The sequence below is a fragment of the Phyllopteryx taeniolatus genome, chromosome 6, assembly GCF_024500385.1.
Source record: "Phyllopteryx taeniolatus isolate TA_2022b chromosome 6, UOR_Ptae_1.2, whole genome shotgun sequence".
Classification (NCBI taxonomy): Eukaryota; Metazoa; Chordata; class Actinopteri; order Syngnathiformes; family Syngnathidae; genus Phyllopteryx; species Phyllopteryx taeniolatus.
Genome location: NC_084507.1, coordinates 28,509,984 through 28,530,784, shown reverse-complemented (window position 1 = coordinate 28,530,784; position 20,801 = coordinate 28,509,984). Strand labels below are relative to the sequence as shown.

Sequence of the window (20,801 nt, the reverse complement as noted above, 5' to 3'; positions counted from 1 at the left end):
TTTTTAAATGCTTTTAAAAAATTATTATTTTTTTTTTTTTAAATGTCCATAGTTGTGAATGTGAGTATGAATGGTTGTTTCTGTAACTGAGCACTACTATTGGCTGGTCTCTTGGCTCTTGAACCAAGTAAACTGGCATTGGCTCCATTTAACCCGCCAGGACAAGTGCTATAGAAAATGGATGGATTGATGGAAATTACAACTAAAATAGGAACAACATGTCGATTGATAGTGCCCTGTTCAATAAAGATAGTTGAATTACTACAGCAAATAGACAAAGTGAAGTAATGCTGGTGGTTGCACAGAGACGACTTGCATCGGGTTTAAGACCGATTTGGGAAAAACCCAGTTAAACATACCAGCGCAACCTGCTGTTCGCCCAATCCCAATGTGTCGCCCGTACATGTTGGCAGCATCATAGAGATCAGAGCGGCATATGCATGTGCGTGTGTGTGTGTGTGCGCGTGTGTGTGTATGACGGATGGTGGTGTTTGAGGCAACCAGCTGTGGTGTCCAGATTAGGGAGGGATTATTCCCCCAAATCTCCGCCATTTACCTCAGCTGCCTAACGAGCTCCAGCACAGTCACGTTAATTGTGACTTTTATTTTATTGTCGGCAACCAAAACAATCATGCAGTCAAATTACAGCGTGTTGATGATGCGTTATACTGATCTGTATCTTGGTAAAGTCTAACAAGGGGATTACATTGCCAGTGTGAGAAGCACTACAGATATAGCATCACAATCATTCGTGGGATGGACATCTGATTAATCATTACATTGGATAAAGGGATAGATGCGATGGCTTAGTGCTAATTCATCTAAAGCATACACATAGACGAATGTGATGATAAATATCACTTGACTTGCTGCCGGCAAAAATAATCAGACAAGAGCCAAGGAAAAAGTAAAAGTTTTTCAAAAGGCCACTCTTCACTGGCAAAGGACAACTCCTCATCTGGCAAACTCCTGTGTAATGTCAAGAGGTCGTAGGCTGGACAGGATCACTGAAACAATATTATTAAGCCAGTGAGGGAAAAGGAGGCAGGGTCAGATAATAAGACTCAATCTGGCTGAGTGAAAATGCCTGCGAGGGAAAGTGCTGACACCTGCTTTGCTCTCCCTCATCCAATTGCCATGCAGCGCTAACTCTGTGCTCCTGATATTCATGCCGAGCTGTCTGTGCACGGCCCACAAACTCCTGCGCCTCATATATCAGCCCTCACTAGTGATAGGAGAACCAAGTGAAGAACATGCGGGAGAAGACGACTAGAGGGTACGTAAGGGGACAGTATTGAAATTCGAGGTCAGAAAAGGCTTTTTCTGAATCCACTCGTCTGTGCGTTCTTCATTTATGCACAGCCCATCTCTTCCACTTGCAATAAATATACACACACAAACATAATATAGAATGGTGGTGTGCGCATATCAAAAAAAAAAGAACAAGGAAAAAAAAAGATCATTACATAACTGAGCTTCCTCTAACAAGCAATTCAATATAAAGACAGAGCTCAGGCAATAATGTGAGAGATGTTATTGGCTCTGACAGTGGGGTCGAGCCACACTGGGCTGTTGCCAACAAAACAGAGGGATTGGAGGATGACAATGTGCTGAGGTTGGGCACACACACACGCAACTCACACACACACACACGCACACACACACAAAAAAAATTAAGAATAACAAGGTGTCGAAATGGACAAAATCAAGTGCTCCAATGTTAGCTTTCTACAGCTACAGTGAATCTTGCTCACAGGTCACAAACTCACCTATCGCATTTGTTCTCTGTGTAACCTAACTAAAAAAAAAAAAAAAAAACTCACCTATTCTGTAATGCCAGAAGTTGACGCCAAAACACCCCGCTCCTTCTAAGACGTCATGTTAGCAGACAAGTAGCTAGGAGAGCACTAGCTAGTGGAGGAGAAGCTAGCGTTAGTCAACAGCTGATTGCCGGCAAGCTTGAAAGGGAACAGCAGCGTGATGGAAAATTCCAGTTGCAGATTTCTATTGGCAGTGGTGGAAATTCACAGCTAGCTGCTCAACATAAGGTAAGGTATAGTAAGTCACAAACTATAAAGAGTCTGGCTAAATGGCTAATAGGAAAGTCTTAATGGCTTTTTTTACTGGACGATATGCACGCCAGCGTCACATTTTATTTTAAGGGTAATGCTGCAAAATGTGTTTGAAATGTCAATGTATTTTAGGATTATAGTTTTCTGTATAGAGTTTAAACCAGGGCTACTCAAATACCAAGCTTAAAGGGCCACAAAAAAATGTTTTGTTTTTTTTTTTCCCCCCAATGTTTTATTTATTTCATTTCTATACATTAAAATAAATAGTTGGATAAAATAAAACATGACCACTGTCATGAATCCAAAACAAATACATTAGGAGGAGGTTAAGAACACTTAAGAACACTCTTTTTAAAAATAAACACAAATAACCACAAGAAAGAAGGAAAATGAGTGCGTGTGCTAATTTTCACTGTGCACTTTTCTTTTAGCAGCAAACTTCACACATGGCCTGCATGCCACCTATTGAGGGCCTGTGGTTTATATTATTCATAACGACAATGGCAAATATTTTTTACTGCGAAAAAACCCCAAAAAACCCCCAGCTCAAATACAAGAAACTTAATGTACTGTGCAATGTACAATATCGGTGAAATGAAAGAACTTGACAGTGGTCAACCATGTTATAAGCACACAGTTGAATTCTGCTCTCAGGAGATTGTTTCTTTTTTCACCAGAGGTCAGGTAATGAAGTTCTCAGATCCAATTCATATAGCGTGCGATTACATCTGCGAGAGGAGTATTGTCACCTCAACAATAGGCTAAGACACTCTTTATAGTTGCAATAATGCGTGTAGTATCATTTCATCAGTCACAAAGCAGGCTTTCAATTGTGGCTGATGTGCAATGAATTGACTGACTCCCTTGTTCATCATTGCCTGCTTCCAGTTTGATTGGTATCATCTTTAAAATGCATTGCAATGCATTAAAATGTCTCAAGTTCAAACAATAACGATCAAACCGCTCATTGCCAGATAAATCTGTCTCTATTTCACACATAGGAGTTTTTGAACTGATGGCTTTAGTGATATTACCGTTGAGGAGGGTGCGGGGTAGGGGGGTGGCAATGTCCACAGCCTTAGCATTCATCAACATCATTTTACCACAAGAAAAAAATAACATAAACTTTTTTTTTTTTTTTTTTTGTCTCAAGTCAAAAAGAAAAAATGTCAACATGAGCAGATTTAAATATTCTTATCTGCTGCAGACTTATCATTTCCTATCAGAGCTGGACATTTTATACAGCATGGTGCGGCAGCGTGGCAGTATCACGATGATGATGCTTATCTTTTCGTACCAAAATATCTATGCAAAGATTATTAAAAATAGAAGTGTTTGCAGACGGCTCAAAGGGGTGTGCCTTATCTATTCATATATACATTATGATCCATCTGCTTGACTAGCTTATATATTTATAAACACTGACCAAACATTTTCATTGTTGTTGTGGTTGATTAAAACTTTCAAAACTGTTGAGATCTCTAACCCAACAACATGAAGGTGATCCCAGTAAAAACTGAACCACGACAATGATGTGTATTTCCAGGCAAAAAGGGAGGGAAAAAAACAAGAGGAACAATCATAATTCAGACCAAAACAATGGCCTTCCAACATATGGCATATAGGCTGCAATGTGTTCTCACAGGCATAGAAGAACAAGCATTAAAACACACACACCTCTGCCAATTGATAGGCTTTGGGCTTTGCTGTCCGTCCCATTTTCAGAAAATCTTCTTTAATTAACATATCAGAGGCCCAAACGGGGCTAAAGCCCTTCTCTGCAAACTGTAATCTGCCCAGTTTGAAGTGATCAACCACAGAGCGGACACAACGAGGCCTGCCAAGCCAAACACGAGGATAATCCAGTTATACCTGCTTATACGGTGGATGGCTAAAAGCACTGAACTGACACTCTCGCCTAGACGGGAAACAGCTTGCAAAGCATTTTCATCTAACCAAATGCGTTTTGATAGACTTTTTATGGCGTGGCTCGAGCTCCAAACTGCAGTTTAGCCACATGCTGCCATATGAGCACTTCCTCCTCCTCCACCTGGAATGAGATTAAATATCAAGCAAGTGCGAGTGGCCTTCTTTTTTTCCCTCCCCAGTGGCTTTCATCACTTAATTTTCACCCGTACAACTTGCTGCCCCCTGGGTGCCCCTGCCTCACTCACAACACTTCATCTGTCACAAAGTGTATTTTCTTTCTTTTAACTTTAGCCCTTATACATACCTCGTCACACACACTCTGTCTGGGTATTTTGATCTGAGGGTGTCAACTGAAGTAATGATGCGAGGGGCTGTGCATCCCCCACTTGTACACCCCTTGAGGACCATCGGGGAAAGTTGAGGAGGCCAACAGATGGAGGCTATTGTGCCGCCAAAGGAAAAGGAGGGGATGATTATAAAGAGAGTGTGGATGTTTGTGCATGTATCTATTGTCTGTGTAGCACTGGAGGGGGGGAGGGCTTGGGGGGTTAAGTGTAGTTTAACGCAAGGTGTTTAAAATCTGCTTGGTTAAAAGAGTCTCCTGGAATGTCACCTCCTGCAGTTTTAATGAAGCTCCCAATTCAAAAGGCCCAATGGAGCATGCTCTGTTTGCCAAAACAATCCCTGGTGGTGTCCTTTGACCCCTGCCACTCCCGCACCACTTGCAGGCAGTCGCCATGGTCACCGGCCAAGAAAGTCTACCGGGCCCAGGTTGTCAAAGGGCCACAAGGAGAGAGAGGTGTTCAGGATGCGAAAATAAATTTTAAGTAAATGTGCCTTAATTTCCCCTATTCAAAAATGTCCATTTGGGTAAAAAGTTTTTATGTCCCATAAACTTTTTTCTTAACAAGCCTTAGTCCTTATTAGCACCCGAAAGACACACACATACAAACACAAGCATAATTGCACACAGAAGATGGTCCTCGTTGCCAACAAGGAGTCCTATTATTTAATATGTATGTGTGCATTCAAAGGGATGCTTGTGACTAGTAAAGTGCAGTGCACCTAATTAAACAGTCTTTGTTTGTGTTCCATAGCTGTGGTATTAACTCAGCAAGCTCAATGCAGGCTGGTATGCCTGGTGGCTATGCTGCCATTTAAATACTTGCAGTCAAGAGCTATGACAGACTAGAAAAAAAAAAAGACATAAAATTGAACGATTGCCTGGACATAGAAGTGAAGACATGTTCGATGTCTAATATAACATTCCTCAGCTCATGTGTTTCATTATCAAAGGATGTGTGCTATGTGGATGTTTTGCTTGCCCAATGTCATTTTGTGTCAGTGAATAACCGGACAAATCAGATGAATGGATTTACAAGTCCAACTGGGCAAAGACAAGATACTCTTATCTATAAAACGGTGGTAGATTATACTTGTATTGTGATAAGATAAGTGTTGTAATGTGATAAGACAAATGGGAGCTACACTGAAATAAAATAGAATAGAGACGTCTACAAGGGGTCATTTGTTTACAACGAACTTTCGTTCCTTCGGCTGCAACTTAAGCTGAATTTGAAAGTCGGAGCACGCTGTACTCTGTTAGTAATCTATGTACTAAGTATTAAAGTCATATTTACAATAAATATTTGTATGAAAAAGGCTCCTAGGTCATACAGTAAAACAACCACATGAAAACCAGTATGGCACTAACAGAACATTTTGTTTTGTGCCGCATGAAGACATATTCTTACTCTGCTGTGCAAACTAGTTCAAATGTGCGTCGTTCAGAACTTCAAAATGTCATAATTACAGTTAATAGTCATATGAAAATAAATATATAAAGCAATCAAATGCAAACGAGTAAGTACGGTCGTAACTGAGCGTGCCTTCTTGTGCGTGTAGCGTAAGAATACGTTGTTCATATCCTAGAAATGTCATACTATATGTCAGGACCGTCATAAACCGAGGACCCAGTGACTATGAGAATGAAGGGAAAATATTAATAATAGTGTTAATTGTAGAAAAAGATTAAATATTACAAGAGTAAAAATTAGTTATCCTATCATAGTTGTAAACACAGGCTTTCTTAGCCACTTACTCCCAGAACGCATATGTTATGTACACTTGGGTATGAAATTAAGCCGTACAAGAGTCATAGCTGTAGTGTGACAAGCTGCTAACTACAAATATTTCCACACACGCTTGAATGCAAGTGTTAGAAAGCTTGCATTGACTTTTATTTTGACATTAATATTCAACATTGTGAGGCTGCATATGGTATGAGACATAATGAATGCAAGCATAAAAGATCTCCTCTGTTATAAGATGGCTCGGTCGTGGGTCCCCTCTGCCTTTCACCTGCAGCAGGCCTTTTAAGAAAACAAAGTGGAAAACCTGAAAGGGCAATCAGAGCTTCTCTTCCTGTCTGACATTCATGAGCTCAGCCCTCGAATGGCACCATTCATTATAACCCCTATTTAAATAATCACAAGCTTAATGATATAATAACAAGCGAGGCACCCTGCATATACCATCATAATCAACAGAAAAGAAAAAAAGTACCAAGTAACTCAAGGAACTACATTTCCTCCCGCCCAAACCAATCTCGTTCTCTCCCACACACGGACGCGTCCGACTATTCATTCACATGGAAATAAAGTAATCAAGGTGAGTTGAATTAGTGCGCAGATTGCATAAACAGGTAAAGAGAAGGACTGCTTTCAGTTGTCGATGCATTTAAGATCTGGTGATGTGCATTTGAGTGGGTGGTGAGGATTTATTTACACCACTGCAATAGGAAGAACCAGACAAAGCACGAAATATGCAAATTTTGCCACACTGGCAAAACATACAAATATTGAAAGACTTGAACTACATAGATATATGGAGTGCCACCCGCTGACACTTTTGTGATAACCAACTGATTAAAATCTTATGAATATGATGCTCATTCATAGTAATTGAGGGGCAATCCCTTGGCCATATGGCATATATTTGACACACTTATGTGCCACATATTTCAATCAACAAATCGGAACATAACAATAGCTTAAAGTAGTTTCTAATGCGGCATCATTTTGATTTGAATAATCCATAATAATAAAATATGCAATAAACTTCTTTTCCAACCTGCATGGAACTAGGCTAAGTATATTCTCTAGTTGTCGGGACTGCATAAACTCTGTCTTTTATTAATTTTATTATATGATTCTTTGATCTGATTTTTAAAAAAACAACAAGACTTAGATATATTCTTTTATTTTCTCCAAAGAAAAATTAACATTTGACTTTTTTTTTTTGAGCAAAAATGAATGACAACATTATAAGGTTTGCTGAAACATTTCTACTTTAAAAGAAAAAAAGTTAAATGTCTAGTTATATACTGTTGAATCTATAAACGCACAATGTATTACAAAAAAAGGAAGACTGAGTAATTACAAATGAGCTCCAAACATATTTCTGCTTCTATGAAACATAAGACAGAGTTCTTTTATTTTATTTGCTTTTGTTTTATGATTCAGTTCATATTTCAGACACAAATATGACGTAGTAGCATATCATTTTGCTCACTTTGTTTTAAGAGTTTGGTGTGGCGGAATGGAGGGAAGCAGACCAGACAAGGCAAGGATATAGAAAGCTGATTGGAGGAGACAGGAGGACCAGGGCAAATGCAAAGAGACAAAGACAAGACACGGGTGCATCTTGAGCCGACAGGAGGGAGTAATGGAGGAGGGACACAGGAAACGCATGAACCAAAATCTCCACATGACACCTTATTGCACCTCTCTCCTTACTGGTAAATGTGGTAAAATTACTTTTGAGTGAAGAAATTCTCCAAAGCCGCCATGCTTATGTAGTCAGCATTCAAATATTGACGCAACTTACTGGGGTGGAGTGATACGGAGTGCTGTGTTTTTATAGTGATGTAGTCAAAGAAAAATCTATGTACACAATTGTTTTGTGTACTATTGCAAGAGAAATTGTTTTTTTTTTTTTAAATGACTTGTATATTGCATTTATAATGCAGAGAGTGATGATGAAGACGTGCTTCATAGAGTCATATTTTGGTTGTAGCCAGTGCACATTTGGGGCCATTGTTCGATGAATCAACATAAGCAAATTGAGCTAATGCGCGATGTACCCGTCTGGTTCTCAGGAGGGAAGAGTGCTGAGAGAAGGAGAGAACATTAGTGAATCCCACTAATTGTTCACACACCTGTGCCTGTCCACTTGACTCGGCTGGGGATTGAAAGCACGCGGGTGTGGCTACAGAAGGCTCACGGTGTGGTATTGTCACTCTTAAAGGACGATGTTGTTTAGGTGATCGAGCAGATAATGTGCCAGCTCCCGTCCACGGTGGAAATTGTGCTTCCAGAGGAATATTCATTGTTCCATTTGGTTGTGAAAGCTGGAAAATGAAAGTGGCCAGTTTTATTACCATTCTGTCTTAATAAATGATGATGCTTCACGTGTAAAGTATTTTTTTAAAAATAATAAAACGGGTGAATCATGAATGTGAACAAAAAGGACCCACACAGTACTATTCCAGTTAGTCGGGAACTGCGCATATAATTATGTTCTGTTACTGCACACCAGTATCCCTCTTATGATTGTAATGATAAAGAACATCTTTGCCGGCTTGGCATACAAACCCGAAATACTTGCATGGAGATGATCTCCATCTATGTATCTAACCAATACACGATGCTGTGTATGCATACACTAAACATATGTACGTTGTTTGTGGTTTCTCAATACATAGACTTTGTATTAGGTACAGCTGCACAATGTAATATCCAATACAAAATCTTTATCAAATATTATGCCATGTCAAAATAGCAATGTTCATTTTGGATCGACACTGGCCATTTCTCTGTAGCTTCATGAGGTAACCAAAATATTTGAAGCAACTCTCAGTATGAGATGATACAATCTACAATAATACATATGATAATAATATACATACTGTACAATAACACTGTATATTATTAAAAGATACAGTTATAAAATGAGGGGAAGATTTGTAAGTTCAGGCCACATTTTTATTTTATTTTTTCATGTTTTTATTGGACACAACATGTAAATATGAAACTGCAGGTTGGAGAAAGTATGTAAACATTTGGATTTAATAACTGGTTCGCCATCCTGTCAACAATAACCTCGGCCAAACATTTCCTGTAGTTGCAGATCAGCCCCGCACAACAGTCAGGAGGAATTTTGGATCATTCCCCCATTACAAAACATTTTCGTTCCAGCAATATTCTTGAGTTGTCTGGTGTGAATTGCTCTCTTGATGTCCACCGCATTTCAATCAGGCTGAGTTCAGTCATTCCATTTTCTTTCGTTGGTGCCATTCAGCTGTTGGGTCTTACTTTGGGTCATTGTCCCATTATGTATATCCATCATTTTCTGATTCAATCATTACACAGATAGTCTTAAATTCTCCTGGAAAATGTCTCAATAAAATTGGGAATTCGTTTTTCCATCAATGATAGCAATGCGCCCAAGCCCTCATTAGGCGAAGCAGACCACTCCACCATACTTCACAGTTGGGATGAGGTTTCTATGGTGATGTGCTGTGCCTTTTCTTCAAATCACATTTTAGAATTTTAGAAATTACAAAGGATTCATATATTTTTTCTTGCAAATCTATATAATGGCATAGAAAGAACAGACCACTTGTGCCTGTGCTTGTCTTTAGTTTATTGCGTTGTTTTCTACTTCTTTGTTCAATTCAGGCAACATCTTGTTAGAAATACCCAATAGAATCAATAGTTTTTCTACCTTTGGGTATTCATCAATAACTTGACTAAACGTCTCCCATGAAAAAGGCGCCTGCAGACGACAACATTTATTGAGCAGAACCATCTGTTCATGTTGACATTGTGGCACACTTTATTACTTTGTTTTCATTTGTGGTTCTGACCCAACCTTCATTGTTCCACTGTGCTCAGGTGAGTTGAATACTCGCTTGGTAGGATGTACAAAAGAGAACAAAAAGAGCACCATCTGCATGAGTTTGGAATAAAGGGATGTTTGAGTGAGTGGTACAGATCACAAAGCCAAAAAAGGGCAAAGGCTCTTGTACCCCTCCCTTGGAGTAGAGCCTGGCTAATATTTAACTAATGACACTAGTCTCCTCTCACCAAATGGCAAGCTGAACCTTCCCTACGGTGAGTGTCACTGAAGTGTGGCTTTTTGAATTTGGAGCAATGGGGGCTCCTTGCGGAGAGGGGGTGAGAAAATAGCATTTGGAGAGCACATAAATGAGCTGTGGAGGGAGGGAGAGATGGCGCCGTGTTGTGTGGGAGGCCGATGAGTCCAGCAAGTCTTAGAATGCCATATGCTACCTTGAGGCAGGCGTACTCCTGCAAAGGCGAATGAGAGGAAGAGTGAGGCGAGAGTGACTGGCTTCATCAGAGCTGGTACGATATGTGCCTGGCCCCCGCATGCCTCCGAGTGTGCCTCGTGGACAGAGGGACGCCGTATAGAAGGAGGGAGGGAATGGGTGAACGGGCATCATTAGATAATGAGCTTGGTGTTCATCAAGTGGAAACGGCAGTAAGGAAAAACAGAAATGTGTGAGTGTGAATTAGGGGGAGGCCAGAGAGGCGTAGAGAGAAAGGAAAGATGGCTACATCGTTATAAAAGATACAGCGGGGCTGATTATTGTTATGGTGCCACCATTGGGGGCTGAAGCCCTTAGCGCTGCCGGGCAAATGTAGTATTAGTCACCTCAATAATTAATCACCCTGGGAGCAGGTCGTTGAAGCCATGCACTGACCCATTTATTTAGCATTACAATCACAGAACTGTATTCGGCCCTCTGCTCACATGCCTCCATTTTGTGAGGTGGGGGCTGCAGAGCCATCATCCTCTGGGTCAAGCCTGGTCATTTTCTCACCGCTTTTCTCAAGAGGAATAAAGCAATCTCACCAGTCTCCTAAAATGTTGGAAACCATACAGGGAGACAGAATAGCGACCTCGGCTGTGGCCCAATGTCTCTCGCCGACTGTCTTTCTTGTTGAAATATGGAGCTCATGTGTAGAACGGCCAAGTGAAAGCAGAGACCCAACAGGGTTCCTTTAGGCTTTGATGCTCATCACCACAAAAAGCAGATGGCCTTGTTCTGGTCCTCAAAAGTTTTGTGCCCCTCATCTTTTATCCAATCCTCTCCTGCCTGTTAGCCCCCCGCCTGTCATGGTCTAGCAGCCTGTGCTCAACCCTCAGGGGGGCTTCCACAGCTAAGGAATGAAGTCAAGCTTCCCTATTGACACAGGTCTCACTGCAAAGCTTTGAATAGAAGTCAACCGAGTGAAAAGGCATGTTTTAGAGGACAAAATAGAATGAGCTGCTCACTGGATCAATACAGCTGGGCTGTTTGGACCTGAAATGCTTTGCTCACCATGTGCTCAGTATGGCAGTGCGAACCACAGGTGGCAAAGAATTTTCCTGACCAATGGTTCAAAAGTAACAAAAAGTGTTAATGGTAGAAAACCTTGCATGCGTCTGTCTGCTTTGCAGACAGACAGCCCACTGTGTGTCATTTCTTTAAAAGCAGGTAGAATTCTTCACAAAGCTCCAATGATCAAACTGTTTGCCCTTTGCACCCAAGCAATTGCTAAATCAAAACGGCGTCAGAGAGCTCCAGGCAGACGCGGCACAAACAGGTCTGAAAGCCCATCTGCAGTAATCAAACAGTCCCTCCTGCTCGCAGTCTGCTCTCCCCTCAGCCTCTCCGTGGCACAAGCCAATTAACTGTTAGTTACAGAGCCACAGATGAACGTCTTGGCAATCGCCAATTCAATTATCAATTTTCGGCACAAAATGCTGACCTGAGAGATGGGAATTGCTTGAAAGTTTATGTAACTATATATATGATGTAAATATAACACAGGAGAGGTACGGAGACCAAGAAAACAATTGCGGATGTAGCCAGTGGATTATGTGCATTCAAACCAGTGAGGGGAAAAGCAACATGCCAGGACACTCTGTTACATTTACTTTTTGTGTTATTTATTTATTATTCTTTACTTTCTTGTTTTTGCTGCCTAATGTTTGACACTTGTGTAGTTGTGCGGTATTTTGGCTTTGTACTCGGATTATTTCAATCGAGTCACTTGAAAATATGTGTAAATAAACAGTTAAAACAATGGGGTAATAAATCGGGAAGTGTAAATTCAGATGGTCCTTGGTGCACAGCGGTAAGGATTGAAAAAGAACTTGTGACTGCGATGTTTTTCATTGTTTCTGGCTTATACTTCTCCTCTGCTTCCTGCTCCACAAACTGCTTTGTTGCCAGGAGCACACAAAGAAGCTTGCATAGACCGACAGAGGCAGACACATTTGAAAAACACAACCACACACAAACAAACATGCATTTGCATACATACAAACCCAAAAAATAAATATTCTTTATTATAAGGTATAAATAATATTGAAATGTTGTATATAGGTGCATATGAAGGGGTCAAATACATACATATAAAATAGCCCTACATACATACATAAATATGAAATGTTTACATACATGATTAAGAAAAGAGCAATCCGCGCACACATCCCTCCTTTGCATATGTGCCAATATAGGAAGACACACTCAGGGACAAAGGACCATTTTGGAGTCAGAAAAGGAAAACTGGTCTGAGACTGGAAGTTGAAACATTGCTCAAGAAATTGTCTCATGCAGAGTTGTACAAGTGAGACAAGGTGACCTCTGTTAAATGTTCAGAACTTCCAAGCACACTGTCCATCAATTGTCATACAGAAGTACTCAAGCGGTCAGAAAAGTTCCAAAATAATGCGACCAAATCACTAAGTAACACTGACTAGCTCCTCTCTGTTTGCAGCCTTGTTGTTAGTTAAAGCAATGCACATCAGCAAGCGATAAAGGATAAACTGAATTTAATGCAATTGATTTTGGTTTAATTCCTTTCTATTAAACACGTCATGGATTTTTAGATTGGAACGTAAAAAAAAAATAAAAATGCCATGACATTTAGAGTTGCACATGGAAGTTAATTGTCATTAGTGAGGGGGTCCTTGGAAAAAACTCTCTCTTGTAAGGAAGGGGTCCCGAACCCAATAAAATGAGTCCCCCTGATTTAGGTATAGAGGCAAAGTGTTTTGACCTGGACATCGACAACTACTGGCATATTACAGGACTTTCAGTCAAAAACCTGTAAGGGAAAAAAATGCAAAGAAACAAAGTGCATGAAAAATAGATCCTGATATGGTATGAGTTAACAAAAAAGCTGGTCTATATTGGTTGAGTGTATTTTCAAACATGTCTGGCTGGATGAGGAAATCAGGAAGTGGGAAAGTTTGCAAAATCAAACCAGTAACAGCTCTAAAGATGCCTTAACAGACCCACACACAAAAAAAACCATCTACGTGATCATGAAAACGTATGTGCAGGTTCGTAACAACTGAATGACATGGAAATCACTTTTTTTTTTTCACCTTTCATCATCCTCGACACTTTGTTTACTCTGTCATGGAGGACTGCTCTGGTCAGTCAGGATGGAGGGAGAGGGAGAGAGAAAGACGCTGTGCTCGGTGCTTGTGCTAACGAAGTCGCAATGTCCGCCGACAAGATAATGTCCCAGGACAGATCAGTATCTCACTCCACAAGGTTTCCTCGTTCAAGCTAGTGGGAGATCACTACCTGAACTATTGGAGGGGAGAAACCAAATGGATGAAGTCTATTCAACAGACTCTAGCCACCATGCTCCCTCAAGGTCTCTGCATTTATATCTATATTGCTTAATGGTCTGCACACTATCTCGTGGCCATGGCTACATCTTAAGAGTGTATATGTTCCTGGGTGTCTATTGTTGTATGTGCTCCCACTGGTTTACCATATACTTTATCCTGCAAACACACAGCAAAGAACTTCCTATAAAAATGTTAATTCCACGTCTAACTTTAACATCACATACTGTCCATATACCATCTACTGTTTTTGGTGCACCCACGGATTATATAATTCTCGCAGTCGTATACTTATGAGGAGGTTTGTGCAAATGCTATATTTTATGGTTTTCATGTGCATATTTGCATTTGGGTGTAAAAGTTTCAGGTGGCCTTTTGCTGTGTTTTGACCATGGAGACAAACGTAATTATCAATAAATAAAAACGAGGAACGTCAAGTCGATAACAATCTGTGACATTGATTGACTTCCAATTGGTTGATAATTCAATGCTTCCTGTAGAGATCAATTGCATTCAGTTTTTTTTTTTTTTTTCCAATAGTCAAACCATCGCAAACATAAAGTCTTTTAACTGGATAGGTACTATTATAAGCAACAAAGTTTATTAATTCTAATACAAGTACAAAGAGAAGTTACTCACTAATACTTAACAGAGTGCTAAACACTACTTACTGTAGCGGAACACTGAGGCCTCGCTCTGTAGTCATTGTTGTAGTCACGGTTCGATGTCCCAAATGTCAAGCAACATACAGTATAAGGCATATTTTCCTCAAAAACTGCGGTCGGAGTGCAAATTGTAGGACATTCCACTTTGTCCATAATTATTTTGGAACTAACAACAATGCAAACTATGCATTTTAAACCTCGATAGAAAAGAGCGGGATAGTGGAGCTCTGTTGCTTTAGAACAGAAGACCTGATAATTACATTTAGAACTAATGCAACAATAAGCCTTTCTGGATAGAAAAGGTAGGTTGTAGCAGGGAATTTACTACAGTGACTCTTCCATTAATATCATGCCTCCTTCCTTTACCCAGAATGCATTACTCCGACCGTAGGGATTGAGGGACAATGAGGATGCAAGGCAGAGGGTTACATGAGTCCAAAGCCCTGATGATAGCGTCCCAACATCTTTTTGGACGCCTTTATCGAAAACGGGCTCTTAACGCCACATGCTCCACACAAACACTCGCGAGCCGAGCGTCTGACCCGTGGCGCTGAAGTTTTTAGTGAGGCAGGGTGGCCCAGTGCAGGAACAATTCCCTGCCTCCCTTTAGTGTTTTTCTTTACAAGAAAGAGAAAGACCTCAGTGACAGGTCTCAGTGACTGAAATGTACGAGAGTGAGGATGCACAGTGTTCATCTTTGCCAAAGACCATCTCCTGCAAAATTGCACCCACCACCCACCCTCCCCCAACCCCTAAAGAGCATGACTTACTGGCCATTTACTCAGGGAAGGAGCAGCATTGTTGTCGAGGCTTGGCATAGGCAAAATGGAAAGTCCACAAGAGAAAGAACAGCAAAAAGACAGCTTACCAAATGGGAACACCAGGATGCACACAGCATTCCTCATCAGCGAGCTGCTGACTTGCAACTCTACGACTCTCATCTCGTCTATGCAAGGTCACCTGTGAGATGTGAAGTGAAACTAAGTATTCCAGTGAAATGTTAATGAATGAATCAACAACCCGTTCCATCACCCGAATTTCTTAACTAGCCATTAAATCAATTAATGTTCACTCTGCCCATGCCTGTTTCCGACAGTCTTTGAAAAAAATAAATAAAAATTGGAGGACGAATTGTCATCAGGTGTGACAACCTATGAGAAATCAGTCTCTTCTTCTTCTTCTGTTTTGCTGCATTTCTTCCAGTACAGCTTAGAGTTGACCGGCGTGTTACAGCACAATGTGGCGCGATATTGAAGGCTCACGACTCTAAATTTGGACTCACCTATATACTGTAAAAATGCAGTCAAAATACGGCTTTGGCGTTTTGCAACGCTTACTTCAATAGCAGAAGCAGCCTCGACAAGCCATATTAAGAGAAGAAGAACGTGAGAAGAAGGAAGTTATGGACTCGTACTGTTACATTTCAGATAGTGATCGGCATGAGTGTAAATAAACTTTCTTCTCTGGATGTATCTGAGCAGTGGCAGCAGTTCACAATGTGTGATACTGAAGTATTTCAGTTATGGATATGAAGTCTAGATATGCCAGCGGGCTGTAGCAGCCCGGCGAACTGACGTGCATATGTGGCAGCCATGTTAGGGAGGTCAACGTTCCCATCCAAGGCCATGCACATACCTTAAAATTAAGTTGTAACTTGTTCATTACTCAACCGATTTTCATGAGATTTACTTGTTTTTGTCAACACAGTGTTTGCTATCAATACATAACACTATCGTAATTGGACAGTGTTGTACACAACCGTATGCAGCACAATGTACCGACATCCTGGTTCTTTTGAAAGGTTTTCTTGCCGTTTACAAACTTGGAATGCGCTGATGACTTTGACCCTCCTTGCTTCGCGTCGCCGGAGGCACGCAGCTCAAAAGGGGCGTGTCACAGCTAACCAGTTATATCTGTGATTTCAATTCTTATGCTAATTTTAGCTGCTCATGCTTGCCACAGCTTGAGTGATTAGCACGTTGTTAGCTATTAGACAGAGTATTTTGATTTCATTATAGCCAGAAATGATGTAACATCAAGCCACCAATCAGCAAGGGAAGATTGTGCGGCAAAAGAGAAGAGGGTTAAATTCAGGAATTACAGTATGGTCCACTGCTAATGATAGCAGCTAGCACTAGCCGCAGGTCAGGTGAGGGAATGGTGCTAGGTGTCTCAAACAACATTGGAATTGGTTATGTAATTCTTGTGTAATCCGGACAATCCTGTAATTAACAAATCAACCAAATGGTGATCAAATCAGTATCTCTTGCACTTGGTAGAGGAAATAAGTCACCATGCCACACAACTTTTTTATGGGTCTTTCACCTCCACAATTCCACTTGGCACAACTAAAACCATAAGAAAGTAATTTATGAAAGAGGTCAGTGTTTGTTCATGAGTGTAAGTGTGTGTGACAGAGGTTATTCCTTTATCCTTCGACCCTGATTGAAGGCAGAACGGAGCTGGACATGAAGCCGGGTTTATGTGCAACCTGAACACAGGCACACACCGGCACAGCCAGCGGAGCAGAAAATTCTATTAAGCACACTCACAGTCTAAACAGCCACTCATGGTGCATATGCTCACAAAAATGTATGCATGTGCACACGTCTTCAAAAGAAAAAAAAATTCATATAATTAAGATCACCCAAACTTAGTAGCACACCTGCAGCCGCTCTCCTGACAAGCCTCAGTCTTCTCTTCTCCATGCGCACTGCATATTAGCTCGAATGAGTGAACATGCATCTGCATGCACGTATTATTATAGATGGCTATTTAAACAAGAGATTAAGAAGAGGAATCACCTTCATTGTCATGAACATGCATGCACACGAAATTTGTTCTCTGCATTTTACCCATCACAGTGAACACACACACAGACACACACAGGGGGCAGCTGAAGCGCCCAGGGAGCAGTTCAGGGTATCAGTGTTTTGCTCAAGGACACCACAGCCGTGAGTCCGGTGGACGGTCCGGTCGGGGTCTTGAACCTAGGTCCCCCACGGCGGTAGGCGATGATCCTAAGCATTGGGCCACAGCTACCCAATGACACACAATATCTGACACGTTCAGATTCTCAAGTAGATTGAATATTTACACTATTGGCAACTAACTCAGTACCCTTGACAGTCAGATAGTGTTCACAGTTATACAAGCAATCACTTGCGAACAATATGTAGCTGTAAGGCTGCTTAAATTGAAAGTGAAACTTTTCAGGTTTTCCATTTGGAGAGCCAGTAAGTGTGATATGCTGTAGCAGTGTAAAATGGTGTTTTCCACATTTATATGAATAGTAAATAAAATGGGACCTAGTAGGGACCCCTGGGGGAGACCTTTTTGAATAGTTAAGGGCTTTGAACAAAAACTATCAACCTGAACCCTTTGAGTTCTGTCAGTCAAGTAGTTATCAAAGCATTTGACCGCTTTTGAAGGCACACCAATATGCTCTATCGCGGATCATCTCACTTCTGACACAATTTGTCAAAGAAATCTGAAGAGTACAACCCTCAACTTCAGTACTGGGACCTGAAAATGGGTTCATTGGGCCGATAAAACCTGTACACTGAATCTGATATCAAAGTGCCAGGCTCTTTGGCATATTAGCCAGACTCCATACAGAACTGTATTGACGGCACAATCTTTCACAGGGACAGATAACAAAGAATTTGTGATTTAGTATAAAACTTTATAATTACAATACAATTTTTACTATCGAGCAGATGCAGCAAAGTAGATATACATAATTGTGCTGTTGCTTCCAGTCAAAATTTGTGGGACACAATCATTTGTGCCCTATTGGCCAATGAAAGAATTGGCAAACTAGGACCTATTGCGCTCCTGGCCAGAGATTTGGCAGAAACACAAAGTCAGACTGTATTCCAAAATCAGTACTAAAAGTTTGAAGAAAGCCATTATGGGTGCATTTGGCAGCATCCTGTCTGTATTAATTACATCTGAATTGTACCTGTGCTCTGTATTAAATACAAAATTCTAGAAAATGGCTAGTTCTGGTGTCCCTGCTGCTAATGCAGAGTCAACTGTCAGTCAGTATGACGGTGCACGCTAAGGCCATTTAAAGATAGCACCATTTGTATGACTGTCTCATAATTATTAACACAAACTGAACAGTTTGCTTGAGAGTATGTCTCAGTATGGAAATTGGCAGAAAACTCTTGTTCAAATGTGGAGAAGAAAGCCATTCGAGTGAATAAATATAACTCAGACAACCTCCTGCTGGTACATACTGTACACACCAAATAAAAAAAGATTTCACAAAAAGAACATGTTCTTTTTGAGCAGTTCAAACTATACCACTTCTTGGAACTGCTGCTAAATTACGTGAATGTTGGACAGCTTTTCTTTGAAAAAACTTTTCTGATTGCTTTACCTTAAATAGGATCGTATTCCATCTGTCAACATGAGTGACGTGGCATATTATTGTATTCATTTCGAGACACACATTGAAATCGCCTCTTGTTGGCTTTGTTTGCTTAGAAACTATTTAATGATATTAAAATATATGTCAAGAGCTAGTTAGAGATAGTATGTGGACATACTAGTTTTGGAGGAAAAAAATGTGGCCTTAAGTAAATATAATGTGTAATCAGAGTGACAAATGGAATATTCAATACACTTGATGGAAAAATTCACATTGTCAGCATCAGGTGATTGCCTGTTTTATTGTTGCGGAATTTTCTATACAAACAATGCAGTCGAAATGAAAATGCCCCATTGACACTCAATATTTGTTTTTGTATATGTTTTCCATACCTCAGAATTACCTTGTCCCTGGCACGCTGTCCTCCTCCTCTGGCCCCATTGAACACTGGGAGCTGGCGCACATGGTCCCAGCCAGTGTTACAATGCGTGAGGACAAGAGGGAATGAGGAAGCTAGAGGGGGCTCGTCGGCATAAAAGTTCTTTTCTCCCTGCCCTTGCCTCCGCTCTTTGAAGCAGAACAGAGGGTTGCCACGGCGATGAGGTTGGTCCGTCTCCCACAGTGTGGTGTGGGAAGCGCAGCAGCTTGCTGTGACATTTACTTAGGAGCAAGGGGAACAGACACCACAGTGGAGAAAAATGTTTAAACATACACAGAGTGGAGAAAGAAGCAGCTGGCATGGAGTAAATGACAAACACCTGCATCATCACAGAACTCGGTCGCACATTCAAAATTGACTTTCACAGTATTTCGGGGCCTCCCGTTTCATTTGCTCTCATTTTCATCTCGCCAATACGTCCACACATATTTCCATCCTGATCACAATCACTGCCCAAACTCATGAACACAACCAGTCACAAAATGCGCGCACACACACACGTACACACACACACGCACACACACACAAACAAACAAACACATGCTGGGTGAAGCTATGGCCGCTCTAATGAAAAGCCAAGCTGCAAGCATGCCAGGAAGTTCTGTCGTCCAAAAGTGGGAAACTTGGCTAGCAATTGTTGTGAAGCACGGCTTTGTTTAATTTTTTCGGCACAGGAAATGGCGAAACAACAGAACATTTGAGCGAACTCCCTTCTATTGCTTATCTAGTGGTGCATATGTGTGTGTGTGTGCGTGCGTGTGTGTGTGTATGTGTGTGAGCACGAGTGCTTGTGCTCGCTGCGGCATTTTCGGAATGAATGGATTTCGTGCAGCTTCCAACTCAGCGCAGAGGATCTCCATTGGAACCATCTGAAGCTCGAATTGAAAGGCAAACAGGAAGCTGGATCAGAAGATAAGAGTCAACATAGAAGTAATGCAGTTGCAATAAAAGCATTTTATGAAATGCACCCATACGTGCTATTTACTTTGGGGAATCCCATGAGAATGCTCATGAGCGCACTGAAATACAGAGAGCTCTCTGTCGCTCATGAATAGGCTTTGTATTGTTTCAGCCTGGAGGTCCGGTTGAAAAGTTCACTTTTTGCCTCCATCTCGTATTTTGGACTTAAAATAAAGCCTTCTTTCATGAACAAAATAGGCTTTAATGCCATGAATAAGTGTATGAATGTTTTATGGCGATACGCTGCCATCCAAAAGTTTTGGAACAGTGAGGCCAGGTCCTTTACTTTGCTAAAGACTGAAAACATTTTTGACATCGAAAATATTAACATTAGACAAGAGAGCAACATTTTAGTTGAAAACATTTGAATATCGATGTTGAAAAGAGGACTAAGTAACCTGGATCAACATTTCATCTTTTTTTCTTAGGCCTTTACATCTGCAACTAATGGAGAACAAGAACATTTTTACGTTTAACTCAAAGTGACTATAGATGGACCGGAAGTAGAATTATCATCATATCGTGTAAGGACAATTTACATGACACAAAATTCAATGTTAAAAAAAGCCATATTCCATCCATCCATTTACTACCGCTTATATTACAATTTATTAATAACTTTATTTAGACACAATCATAAC

General features: G+C 40.8%; 1 long non-coding RNA gene across 1 annotated transcript; it reads right to left on the bottom strand.

Moving 5' to 3' along the window:
* Positions 1-9,048: 9,048 nt before the first annotated feature.
* On the bottom strand, positions 9,049-20,113 carry LOC133479737 (uncharacterized). The gene is made up of 3 exons (XR_009789056.1): positions 19,154-20,113; positions 15,252-15,343; positions 9,049-10,372 (listed from the first exon to the last, which is right to left on the bottom strand). It is a non-coding gene; the product is annotated as an uncharacterized LOC133479737 (long non-coding RNA).
* Positions 20,114-20,801: the final 688 nt, after the last annotated feature.